Below are 13,818 nucleotides of genomic sequence, written 5' to 3' on the forward strand. Positions count from 1 at the left end.
CTCAATGGTGGTTCTCAATGTGAATCTGATCACCCAGCTACAGCATTCACATTCATTATGCTCATGAACCATATATTCTAATCGCAATTAAAATGTAACTAGCATGGATGTAGCTGCCTTGCTGAAGGCATCATGTAATGAATGCCAAAGTCAAGTGTGGACAGGTTTGGAGGGGGTGTAACTGAATGATGAAGTATTCACCTCACGTGCCCAGGGCCCTGCGTTCTAACCCTGCACGCCACGAAAAGTATCTATGCACGGGCAGACCTGCGTATTTGCTTCCTTGTACTATCCAGATCACTGTGCCTTTCTCTTGAATTATAAAGAACCATTTCCACCTGCTTCGTTGTCCTGGGTTGTCTAAGTTTCACACTGTAAAGCTGCAGCATCAGTTTCGAAGAGACTGGGGTAATAGCATGTATCTACTTTAGAGACCAACTCACAGAGTTGCAGGTAGGAGCCATTTCCTGCCTGGATTATATTGTCATCCACCTGCCTTTGAACGCTGTCTTGTCTAACGACCTCGAGGAAGTGATAAAATGTAAGTGAGCCAGGAGGGAACGATAAGGATATTCTAGGGAAGTAATGAGCCTTCATCAAAGGTGTGCACACAGCCTCCTGACAAACAGTCTCCACCCACATCCCTGTACCAGCCACTCCCTTCCAGGGTGGCTGTGGGAACTGCCACCTGGAGAGCCTTTGAACCTTCATTTGTGGGCTCAGCACACAGACAGGGCACCAAAGCCAGAGTCTGAGGCTCACGGGTCACCAGCTCAGTTTAAGAGAACCTTTGAACTGTCTCAGAACTCTACTACAATTGAAAGTGTTTTATATATATGAAGAATTGACTTAAAGCCTAGCATAATGGAGCACATCTTTAGTCCCAGCACTCAGGAGGAAGAGGCAGCCTGGTCTACAGAGAGAGTTCTAGGACAGGCAGGGTTTTATAAAGAGATCCTGTCTCTAGAGCAATAACAACATTCACAACAATAATAATTATAATAATAATAATATAAATTTATAGGGTAGGGCTAGAGAGATGGCTCAGTGATTAAGAGCACTGGTTACTCTTCCAGAGGATCCTGGTTTGATGCCCAGTCCAACCCCATTTCCACAGGATCCAATGCCCTCCCTGATCTCTACAGACACCAAACATACACTTGATGTACAAACTACATGCAGGCAAAACACCCCATATGCACAAAAATAAATTAGTAAATAATTTTTTAAAGAATTAGTTTATAGAGCTGGGAAGATGGCTCAGTAGTTAAGACAACTACATACTACTCTTCCATAGGGCTTGGGTTCAGTTCCTAGCACTTCCATCACTCAGCTCCAGAGGTACCTAGTCTAATGATAGTATACTCCTAGAACCACAATGTTTGGGAGATGGAGACAGGAGGATCATGAGTTCAAGGCCAACCTAGGCTACAATACAAGGGAGTGAGGGGACCAATCAAGCTATTTAGATGTTTCAACTGCTGTTGCTCAACTGTGCCATTATGGCCAAGAAGCATCACAGTAGTTTCTTTTATCTTAGTCTTTTCTTTTTTAAGATTTATTCATTTTATGCATGAGTGTTCTATCTGCATGTGTATATCAATGCCAGAAGAGGGCATCAGATTCCACTAGAGATGGTTATGAGCCATCATGTGGTTGCTGGGAATTGAATTCGAGACCTGTGGAAGATCCATCAGCCAGTGCTCTTAACCTCTAAGCCATCTCTTCAGCTCAGCCATCTCTCCAGTCCGCACTACAGTACTTTCTAACTAAAAGGACTAGGTGGAGGGGGCAGTAGGAAACAGATCAGGATGGATCAGGCCCTTACCTCTACCACTCATGCCATGACTTGAGTACATTCTGTAAGTGTCAGGAGGCTGCCCTTCCTCATCTATAAATTAGTGAAGATAGACTACCCACACGGAGCTGCTGTGTCAATTGAAATGCGACAGGTAAAATGTGGTGTTTAAAACCCAACACTTCCTATGTCAAGTAGCCTTACTTTCGTGCTGTTCTTGCTCAAGTCCGCTAGTTTGTGGTCCTTTCTGTAGCGTGCTCCTGTCTGTGTCTCTGACCTTCAGACAGGCTTTCTTTGTACATGCAAGATATCACCAGGAGGGGGGCCGTATTTTGTTTTGTTGAGACAGGGTCTCTTTATGTAGCCCTGGCTGTCCTAGAACTCTCTATATGGACCAGGCTGGCCTCAAATTCACAGAGATCCACCTGCCCCTGCCACCCTAATACTAGGGCTTACAGTGTGTACCTATGTGTGCACCTACGTCCAACTACCTAGTTTTGTTATTTTTTTAACATTTAAAAAAATTTTAAATTATAAATGTGTGTGCGTACAAGTGTGCAGGTGCCTACTGAGGCCAGAAGGCATTGGATCCCCTGGCACTGGTGTTGCAGGTGGGTGTTAGCAACCTGTTGGGTTCTGGGAACTGAACTACAGTCCTCTGCAAGAGCAACAACTTTTAGTCACCCAGGCATGTCACCATCATTTTACCTGTGCTTTGGAGGGGAAAACAAAACTGGAAATGTGTGGGTAAGAGGGCATGCTTGGAATGGAAAGGTGGCTCAGCCAGTAAGGCACACGTTGCTCCTGCACAGCACCCACGTTCGGTTCCCAGAACCCCCACAGCAGCTCACAACTGCCTGCGTCCCCAGGTCTGGGGTATCTGATGCCACCTTCTGGCCTCCATGGGCTCCCGTGCCCACACTCAGTACACATAAACTCACAGGCACACACGTGTAGGCATAAAAATAAATAACTAAAATGTTTAAATCAATGAATCATTTAAAAAAAACATACTACCAAATAGTAAAATATGGTATGGGTATTGTTTTTCATTTATTGAGACAAAATCAAGGTCAATTTTGTGATTTTTATATTTCTCCTCTTGATTAAGCATTGTGCTTATACTGATCTTCTAAAATGTAATGCATAATGGAATACAGACTATAGATAGTTACTTATAATAGAATTTATAGTTAGGTAAGTTAGGTTTTCTAGATATACAGAAATATATTTGACATAAACAGTCTTCAAACCTCTCAAAGACTTTCAGAAAATGGCATTTAAAATGGTCTAGGGTTTTTCTTGACAATGAGAAATGTCTGCTCCTGGCAGCACCAATTATGTCTGAGAGGAAGATGGGCATTGAAGAAACTTGTTATGGAGTTTGCTTTCAACATGGCAAGATTAGCCATTTGGGCAAGAAACTGCTCTTGCCTGTACTGCTTGACTGTTGCTGTATAAACTGGACATGCAGGACCCACAGAAAAGTGACTGCTGAACTCAGTCTTACAGGGTTCCTGCTTCATGAAAGAGTCTAAGAGACTTTCTACAGGACAAAGAAAAATGACTGACAGACTGCTAGCGCAGATGGACAGTTTGAAATTTCCTGCTTTGCTGAGAAGTGTTCCAGACACATTGTGGCCTATGGGCTGAAGATGGATGCCCCAACGTTACAGAGGAACTTCGGGTGACTGTCCAGGCAGTAAGATACCTCTGTCAATCCTAGTGTTTATATATTATCCTTCTGTGGTCTTTGATGGAGTTGAAGACAGATAGGTATAATTATAGTTTTCCTTAGTTATGATAAGAGATAAACTACATATAGGACTTTGGACTCACAAAAATGAGATAGATGATATTTTCTTTAAATCTTGCTGAATGTTGATAGACAAAATATTGTAACTGTATTCTTACTTGATAACTGTTCTGTTATATATGATTTGACTATGTTAAAGTTAAGACCTTTATTTTTGTTTAAACAGAAAAGAGGAGATGTTGGGGAAGTCCTTGTGCATTTGTCAATAAAGTACTGTCTGGCCAATAGGGAATCTAGATAGGAGGGACTAGGAGTCCAGGAGGATTCTGGGAAGGAGAAAGACAGAGAGTTCGAGATGTAACGCCATTGGGGTAGGAAGCCTGGAAACCTCTCCGGTAAGAGACATACTTAGATTAACAATTATGGGGTAATTACTTAAAGCAGAGCTAGCCAGTAAGAGACAAGCAAGGCCAACAGCTTCATAATTAATATAGCCTCCTGTGTGTTTATTTGGGACTGATGCGGATCTAGAACCAGGCGGGCGGAACGGTTTCTCACAAGGAAAAGCTTCTCTTAACAGTAAAATATTTGTTTTAGTTATATATAACTAATCTTTAAAAACTACACATATATACATACATATGTATATATAACCTAATATATGTGTATAGACATACATATACATATACCTAGTGTATATGTATATATTATACATGTGTGTCTATACATATATATCTATAAGGAGTTTTTTAATTCATTTATTTTATGTGTGGAGAAACTTTGTCTAAATGTGTATGGGTGTGTTCACAGATCAATTTATCCATCATTTCTAGACAAATAAAAACACATGGGGTGGGTAACTCTGGAGACAGGAAGTAGGAGAAGAAATTTAAATCCTTCTGAAGCGATTGGCAAAGAAGTAGTATTTTACCATCAGCGTGTTATGGTTTCCCTCCATGTTCGTCAGTAATGCATATAATAATGTTCTTCAGAGCTCACGGTGTGTATTTGCTAGACAACTTGTTTCCTTCCTTAGGCTGTGTCTTCTCTTCCATGACAAGACACCATGACCAAGGTGACTTATGAAAGAAAGCATTTGATTTGGGGCTCACAGCTGCAGAGAGTTAGAGTCCGTGACCATCATGGCAGGGAGCCAAGCAGGCAGGCACGGTGCTGAAGCAGGAGCTGAGAGCTCACATCCTTACCCGCAAGCAGAGGGAAAGAGAGAAAGACAACTGGGAGTGACATGAGCATTTGAAACCCCACCCCCATTGGCACACCTCCTCCAACAAGGCCACACCTTCTAGTCCTTCCCAAACAGTTCCCCCACCAGGGAATCAAGTACTCAAACATATGAGCCTATGGTGGCAATTTGTCATTCAACTCACCGCAAGAAGGAAGATCGCTATGTCCTTCCTCATCTAGTGACAGATAAGGAAACAGTTAATGAGAGTGAGCAGAGGAAACATTTTTTTAACTCAAGATACATTTATTTTTATCTTGTATGTATGACTATTTTGCCAGCATATATGTATGTGCACAGTGTGCCTGCCTGACATCCCAGGACGCCCAAAGATGTCATCAGATACCCTGAAACTGGAGTTACAGATGGTTGTGAACTGATATGTGGGTGCTGGGAGCCAAACCTAGGGCCTCTGCAAGAACATCAAGTGTTCTTAGCCACCAGGACATCTCTCTAGACCCCAAACATTCAGGGATCAGTAAACCAAGACAGATGCAAGCTCACAATCCACCTCGGCTTAGTAAAGGCAGGATACAGGAAAAACTAAGGGACCCAGGAAGGGTAAAGGAGTCCGACTGAAGCCCCTTGTCATCTGTACAGTTAACATCACTGTGAGGTGTGGACAGAAGTTTCTGTCCCACCCAATCCCATGCAGTCCTGCAGCCGTTTAGTTCCAATTAAACACACAGAGGCTTATATTAATTATAAACTGTTTGGCCGATGGCTTAGGCTTCTTAATGGCTAGCTCTCTCTTAATTATTAACCCATAACTATTAATCTATATATCTCTATGTGGCCTTATCTTACCGGAGAATGTCCGAGTGTCTTATCTTCCTGGTAGCTACATGGCCTCTCTCCTTTGTCTTTCTTTTCCCTGCCTTTTTGTTCGGAATTCCCACCTAGCTAAAGCCTGCATGTCTATCAACCGAAGCAGCTTTATTCAACAACCAATAAAAGCAACACATATTTGCAGCATACAGAAGCACCTCCCACATCAGTGAGGGCTGTCAACAAAGACACAATGGAGAAGACTGTCACAATAGTAGTGAACCACACTCAGCTGCATGACCTTACTCATTTTCTAGACATTTCTTGGGAATCTCACAAACAAGACTTAACCTTTGCTTACAGTAAAAACATCTTAACTCTTCCTCAGCTCTGCTGACCTAGAGTTTTACCTTAACAGCTCTAATCCTATCCAATGCATAGCAGTCACTCAGTGGCTGCATTTAGGACCCTTAGTAACTGGTACACTTCAAAAGTCATCAAAAGCCAGCACATATGGCTACTAAAGACACCTACAAGAGAGTCACCTTCCAGAGGCCAATGCCCACATTCTCCGGGGTCTCCCTTTGCTCCTGAGCACCCCTCCTTTCTTTCAATCTTTGTGATTAGAATCTGTTTTTTAAAATATCTTGCCTCCTCTCGTGTGTGTGTGTGTGTGTGTGTGTGTGTGTGTGTGTGTGTGTGTGTGTAAGAGAGTGAGAGACCTAGACAGAGAGACAGAGACAGGATAAAGGTGTGTGGGTTTGTGTGTTCCACGTCACACATGGGAAAGGACACAGCTTCCTAATCCGGTCTAGCTGTCCCAAGAGCTCCTGGAGGGTCTCCTGTCTTCACTTCCCATTTCCAGTAGGCACCCTGGCACTCCAGAAGTGTGACTGATGTTTCCATGTAGGGTCTAGGGATCTGAACTCAGGTTGTCAGGCTCATGTGGCAACCACTTTTATACACTTAGCCATCTCCTCAGCCCCTACATGAGAGTGTGAGGCCAGCCTTCTGACATATGAGGCTTTCTCCCAGAAAAACGGGGGCGGGTCTGGAAAGACAGCTCAGCAGTCCAGAGCAGTTAATGCCATTACAGAATAGACAGGTTTCGTTTCCAGCACCCATGCTGTGGCCCACAACCATCTGTAACTCCAGTTCCTGCGGGTCCAGTGCCTTCTTCTGACCTCCATTGCATGTGCACAATGCATATGAACTCATGTAGGCACATACACATAAAAATCAAAAATTTAAATGTCTTGCATTTATGCTCATGTGTGTACATGCACATATGTATGTACAAGCGTATGGAGGCCATAAGTCAACTTGGGAGGCTTCCTCAGACACTCTCCACGTTGGTTTTTGTTTAATTTTATTTTATGTATATAGGGTTTTTTCGTTTTGTTTTGTTTGGTTGGTTGGTTGGTTTTTGGGTTTTTTTTGTTTTTTTGTTTTTTGGGGGTTTTTTTGGTTTTTTGAGACAGGGTTTCTCTGTGGCTTTGGAGGCTGTCCTGGAACTAGCTCTTGTAGACCAAGCTGGTCTTGAACTCACAGAGATCAGCCTGTCTCTGCATCCTGAGTGCTGGGATTAAAGGCTGTGCCACCACCGCCCGGTTTATATAGAGTTTTTTGTTTTGTTTTGTTTTGTTTTATGTACATCTGAACACCAGAAGAGGGCATTGGATCCCATGGGACTACTCCGATTATAGATGGTTTCGAGCCACCATGTGGGTGCTGGAATTGAGCTCAGGATCTCTGGAAGAGCACCTCTCCATCCCTTCCACCTTGCTTTTTTAAGACAGGGTCTCCCACTTTACCCAGAGCTGGCCTTCTCTGCTGGCTGCCTCCTGCCTCTACTTCCCCACCAATGAGATCACCAACATGTACCACCATGCCTGGCTTTTTGACTTGGGCTGAACTCAAGTCTTGATGCTTCCACAACAACTGGTTTGCCAGATGAGTATCTCTCTGGTCCCTAAACTGTCTTCTAATCAGTTCCAACTCTGAATCACCAGGGTTTCTCCTGAAGTTCTCTTCTAGGGCAAAGGTAAGAATTCAGCTGAGTAGAGATCCCTAAAGAAGGAGGGAACTTCTCGGACGGTGAACAGTGATACGGAACAGTGTCCTTACCCCACAGCTGTTAACATCTTCTATAGCAACAAACTTTTCATGAATAAAAATAAGCCTCCTACTCCGGACAAAAGAAAATACTGAGTGAGAGTGGAAGGTAAAGTAAAATCCAGGAATGAGTGCGGTGGTGTGTGGAAGAGGGGAGGTGGGGAACCCGATAGGAAGAGCACTATTGTCGATGGAAGACTTCTTCATCGTGTTTTGTTTCATTGCATTTTAGAGTGTCAGTGTGTGTGTGTGTGTGAGAGAGAGAGAGAGAGAGAGAGAGAGAGAGAGAGAGAGAGAGAGAGAGAGAGAGAGAGAGAGAGAGAGGCACACCTGTGGAGGTCAAAGGACAACTCTCGAGAGTCTGTTCCCTCCTTCCATGTGAGACCAAAAACTGAACTCATTGTTGAGCTTGGCAGCAAGTGCCTTACCCACTGAGCCATCACACTAGCCCAAAGATTCTCTGTCTTAATGTCGATTTTCTAACAAACTAGTTTTGATTAAATGTACATTAAACATCTTCCGCAGCAGAGAAAAAATTGTCATTAGGAAAAGTACAGTCAAGGTGGTGTGATCTTCCAGACATGGGTGACACAAGGGCCTCTCTCCATCCATGGTAATGAGAAGTAGGGCTAGGTTTTGGTATCCCTGGGCTGTTTCCATGCTGTATAGTGACAGCTGGCTGCACTGAACTGATGCTTTGTAGTACAGTTCTGCAGGTGCCCGAGGACACAGGCTCAACAGCTTCCATTGGGGTTGTTGGAAGTTAAAATGCCAGACTGCCTGAATCCCAAATGTACTTCATTAAAATGAGGAAAACCCCTATTGGGACAAGACTACATGGCCAGTTTGTAGATTCTCTGCTACTGTGCCTGCTGTTAAGAGTAGGGATGTTTTCCTGCAGTGTTTTTGCTTTTCACTGGACCATGACACACCTTCTGCCTTTATGAACAAAATTACGAAGCCAAGGCCATAAATAGGACCAAGGTCTTCTTATCAAGTTCACTCACCCAGAAACCATTAACTGAGCAGAAATGAGATAAGGCATAAAACTGGCTGGAGTTATTTCTGAGGCCAAGTTTCAAGTTTGTTTTAGATGAAACCAATGCATCCTCTCAACATCAGCACTCCAGACATGCCTTCTTTCGAGAAGGAGGGGGTCGCTGGAGTTATACTTACATGGGATTATGAACACATGCAATTGCAGGCTGGTAGATGTGTGGATACAGCATGCTTTTGAAAGCTGGCAACATATTGTTTCTCCACATAGAGTCCAGGATGTAATGGCAGCAGCCACCCAGTAAACAGAAATGCCATCCAACAGAATCCAAGCAAAAACAAGTCATTCCTGTTATGCTCGGTGAACCCCCCTGAAACTAAAGTTACAGCAAATACCATGCTAGCCCTAGGGACACCACATACATGAGCTTCCACCCAATAATCCCTTCATAGTATATAATGCAGCTAATTTCTTCCTTTGCTCCAAATCTAGAGGGCAGTCTGAGGGCTGAATAAATGGTTAAATGGTGGTGCTGGTAACCTGGGTTCATTTAGCATTTAAATGTTAGACAAACGCTTTTAAAGGGTCAGTAACTCTACAATGAGGAAGAGAAGCTTGAAGCCACAAAGGTGGAGACAGCTTCTGGGCTTGGTGGCAAAGGCCTGTACCCCACAGCTACTGGGGCAGCTGAGGAAGGAGGATCATTAATTCAAGGTCCACTAGGGTTACAGAGTGAACTCAAGGAAGTCTAGGCAACTTTTCAAAGTAAAAAGAGACCAAGTAAGCTATGGCTCACTTACACTTTTTTTTAAATATTCTTTAAAAAAAATTTAAGACTATAGTTTATTGGTGAGCTCTTGCCTAGCATGTATAAGGCCCTAGGTAAAATTCCAATAGCCTATGCACACACAGAATTCGTAGACTTACTGCATATGTTATATAATAGCACTTCTAAAATCTCACAAAATGTGCATTGGGGTTGGTGAGATGGCTCAGCAAGCAAAGACACTTCTGCCAAGCGGCAAGGCACACAGGGAAAGGGGAAACCAACTCTCAAAGTTGTGTAGTCCTCTGACCTACACACACACACACACACACACACACACACACACACATACTTCTTAAAATATAGCTTACTTTTAGAGTGAAACTTTGGTACATAATGCCAGCATTTAGGTGACCAAGGAAGGAAGAGCACCTGTTTAAGGCCACCTTGTGCTACATAAAAAGACACTGTCTTAGGGGGAAAAAGGTAAACAGTATTTACATGCCCAAGGAATTCTGTATATCCAGTAGTCATATTCATGCAAAAACACATATATAGCTATTTATACCATTATTCATAAATGCCAAAAACAAAAAAAAAATAGAAAGGATAATAGGACTGGATGAACACGACAGAAATACTTTATGCACATATGTGAGAACATCATAATGAAACCCATTCTTTTGTATAGTTTACATATACATATATAAACCATTTTTTCTCATTTTTCCCTTTTATTGAAAATAGATTCTTTTCTCATACAATACGTCTGATTGTAATCACCCTTCCCTTTACTCCTCCCAGCTTCTCCTGCCTCTCGTCCCTCAGATCCATTCCTTTTCTGTCTCTCACTAGAAAAGAACAGGCAGCCAGGTGGTGGTGGCGGCGGGTGCATGCCTTTCATCCCAGCACTCGGGAGGCAGAGGTAGATGGATCTCTGTGAGTTCAAGGCAGGACAGTCAGGAACACACACAGAGAAATCATGTCTCAGAGAGAGAGAGAGAGAGAGAGAGAGAGAGAGAGAGAGAGAGAGAGAGAGAGAGAGAGAGAACAACCAAACATGATAAAATAAAATATAACAGAAAAGCTATCACATCAAAGTTAGAAAGACAAGCCGACAGAAAGAAAAGAACCCCAAGAGAAGGCACAAGACTCAGAGGCCCGCTTGTTCTCACACTCAGGAATTCCATAAAAACACTAAACTGAAAGCCAATATATATATATATATATATATATATATATATATATATATATATATACACACACACACACACAGAAGACTTGGCACAGTTCTATTCTGGCACTGTGGTTGCTGCTTCTGCCTCTGTGAGATATAAATATTTCTAAAAACTAAAAGCAAGCCAAATATCTTTCACCCGGCACATAAATAATCACAGGTAAAGAGACTAAGATACAGACATCCCTGGTTGCTGTCATTTTAAGACAGTTGCACTACACCTCCCAGGCTGTCCTTGAACTCACATGATTCTCCCACCCCAGCCTTCCAAGTGCTAGGATGTGCAGCACTCGAGACTCCCTTCAACCCTGGCAATCAACAACTGACAATCTCCTGAGAACCAGGTGGTAGTGTTCGATGCATGTCTGTAATTCCGGAATTTGGATACTAAAAGAGAAGGATTACAAGTTGAGGCTAGCCTGGGCTAATTAAGGAGACGCCCCAACCCCTGTCCTCAACTCAAGACACTATCAAATATCCCCTCTGGGACCAGTTATTTTTGGCGAGAAGTCACGTGCTCAGGAAACGATGTGTTAGAAAGCTCGCATCGTGTGTGATTCTGTTTACACGCCATTCTGGAAAAGACAAGCTGATCAGCAGCTGCTGAACACCGAGGGAAGCAGAAAAGTTAACCCCAGGAGAGCAGGGGAGTGTCTGGCAAGAGGCTGTTCCCCCTGTCCTGACGCGAGTGGTGTGTTCTTCACTGTAAGTGTCTCACGTCTCACAGTCCCTTCCACCAGTGAAATCAGCTTTACCTCATGGGCAATGAACTTCTAAGAGCACACAAAACGTGATCTCTTAACACAAGAACAGATACTGAGGTTGAGATGTGTGGTTTCAAAGAAATACTATGTAATCCCACACTGGTGGAGTTCTAAGTTCTCATATACATTTCAAATAAGCCAGCAGGAAATGGCACTAGAACATATAAACAGGGGCCAGTGAGATGGCTCAGCAGGTAAAGTCCCAGCAAGCCTGACAGCCTGTGTCTGATCACCAGTTTTAACATGGTGGAAGAAAGGAACCAACCCCCCAGTTGTTCTTTGACATCCGCATGAGAGCTGCAGGTGTGTGCGTACACACACACACACACACACACACACACACACACACACACAGTGAAACCATATAATTGTGTGTGTGCATATATATATATGTATATATAGTTTAATTGCATTTGTCTATGAATAAAGTTTAACTGAACTTATATATGAACAAGCATGGGTATGTGTACATAGAGGGCGATCTTTTTATTTTCTTTTGAGACAGGGATTCTCTGTGTAGCACTGGCTGTCCTGGAATTCATTCGGTAGAACAGGCTGACCTCAAACTCAGAGATCCACCTGCCTCTGCCTCTTGAGTGCTGGGATTAAAGAAGTGTGCTACACCTGCCCTCCCAGAGAGGGGATCTTATCATAAAAATTTCAATTAAAGGAATTTATAAACAGCTTAATTTCTAATTTGAGACTGCATGTCAATAGAAATGAATCTATCCCTCAGGTGTTTCAGGAAAAATAAGATATATCTGTGGAAAAAATATTAGTGAATACCAACATTTTCATTTTATTTATATGAAGCTACATAGATAAACTAAAAAACTGTAAGATGGAGAAGCAGCTTTCTTGACTTTGGGGGAGCTGGGAGTATAGCCTCTTGGTAGGACACACTCTCAGCATGTGTAGAGCCCCGGATTCACTTCCCAGAATCAAAACACATTTTTAAAAATTAACCCTCAAAGTGCAGCTTCAGTGACAGTAATAACAATTCCAGACGCAACTTCCCCTCGGTCGTGCATAGTAAGTAAACCCTCCTGCCAAGAGTCCTCTGAGGAGGAAAGAATGATGGCCCTAACACCAAGGAGGGAAAGTCAAGCTAGCCCAGAAGAGAGCTGGGGTCAGCTGGGAAGTGGGCCCAAGACTCTAGAGCTGCAGGAGGTAGACTTTCTCACTGCTCCTGGGGAGAGGTAAGATTATATAGCTGGAGGACAAAGGACATTCCACGCAGGACACCCACCTTTGAGTGACAGACTAAGATCTCTCCCTTTGGCCAACTCTGCCCAAACCTCAGAATAAAGAGCTGATTCATTTCTCTTTGATAGACGTAATCACTAAATGCCGCTGGATCTCGACAATACTGTAAATCATGGCAGATATCCAAATAAAGGATTCCTTTTGACTCAGAAAAGACCATTGATGAGCACAGGAAAGCTTTTGAGGAGTAGCATTATGACTGTTACCAGGAAGTTAGATGCTTGACAGTGAAGTTCACAGGAATGACAAACAGAGGGCAGAAGAGGAGAGTTTGGGTAGGACAGGATGCTATTTTGTATAAGAGCTGCAAACGGTCCCCTTCAAGAGGACCAAGGTGTAGGAAGGACCCTCTTGGCAGTCTCCTGTGCCCCTTAATCCCCTGGGAACCAGAATGAGGGTCACTGTGGGACTGCTGAGAGGGGGTGTGCCACAGCTGGCATCGCTGGATTGATGGTGTGGTCCTTTGGAGACCTGTGTGTTTGCCCAAGCCAGGCTCACAACAAAGCCATCTCGGCCATCACCAGCTGCTCTTGTAGGTATTGCCTATCTGGGGACGTTTGACTTGCTTTAATTCTCTGTATATTACAAACACCTTTCTAATTTTTTGAGACAGGGTCTCACTGTGCGGCTCTGGCTGGCCTTGTAGACTCATGATGTAGATCAGGCTGACCCTGAAATCGTGACTGCCTCCCAAGTGATGGGTTGAAAGGCATGTACCACCATGCCTGGCATAAATTTTTATTTACTCTTGATTGTGTGTGGGGTGTGTGTGTGTGTGTGTGTGTGTGTGTGTGTGTGTGTGTGTGTGTGTGTGTGTGTGTGCATGGGTATGCAGGTGCATAAGCACCATAGGAGTGTGAGGTCAGACAATGATCAGGACTCCTTCCCGCTTCTCCTTGCTAAGGTAGGTCTCCGTGTTTCTGCCATGCTTCCGTCACATCCGGCTTTCTCACATGGGCCCTGGGTTATCAGTTCACTTCTCCCCTGGCGAGCCATCTTGCTAGTCCCTAAAGGCTAATTTTCTGCAAATTGGGTTGGTTTTTTTTTTAAGAAAAATAATATACTGGCGATGATGGCAAACTAGAAACAAAGCTACTAATCCCTGGGT

The sequence above is a fragment of the Mesocricetus auratus genome, unplaced genomic scaffold (assembly GCF_017639785.1).
Source record: "Mesocricetus auratus isolate SY011 unplaced genomic scaffold, BCM_Maur_2.0 Super-Scaffold_6731, whole genome shotgun sequence".
Taxonomy (NCBI): Eukaryota; Metazoa; Chordata; class Mammalia; order Rodentia; family Cricetidae; genus Mesocricetus; species Mesocricetus auratus.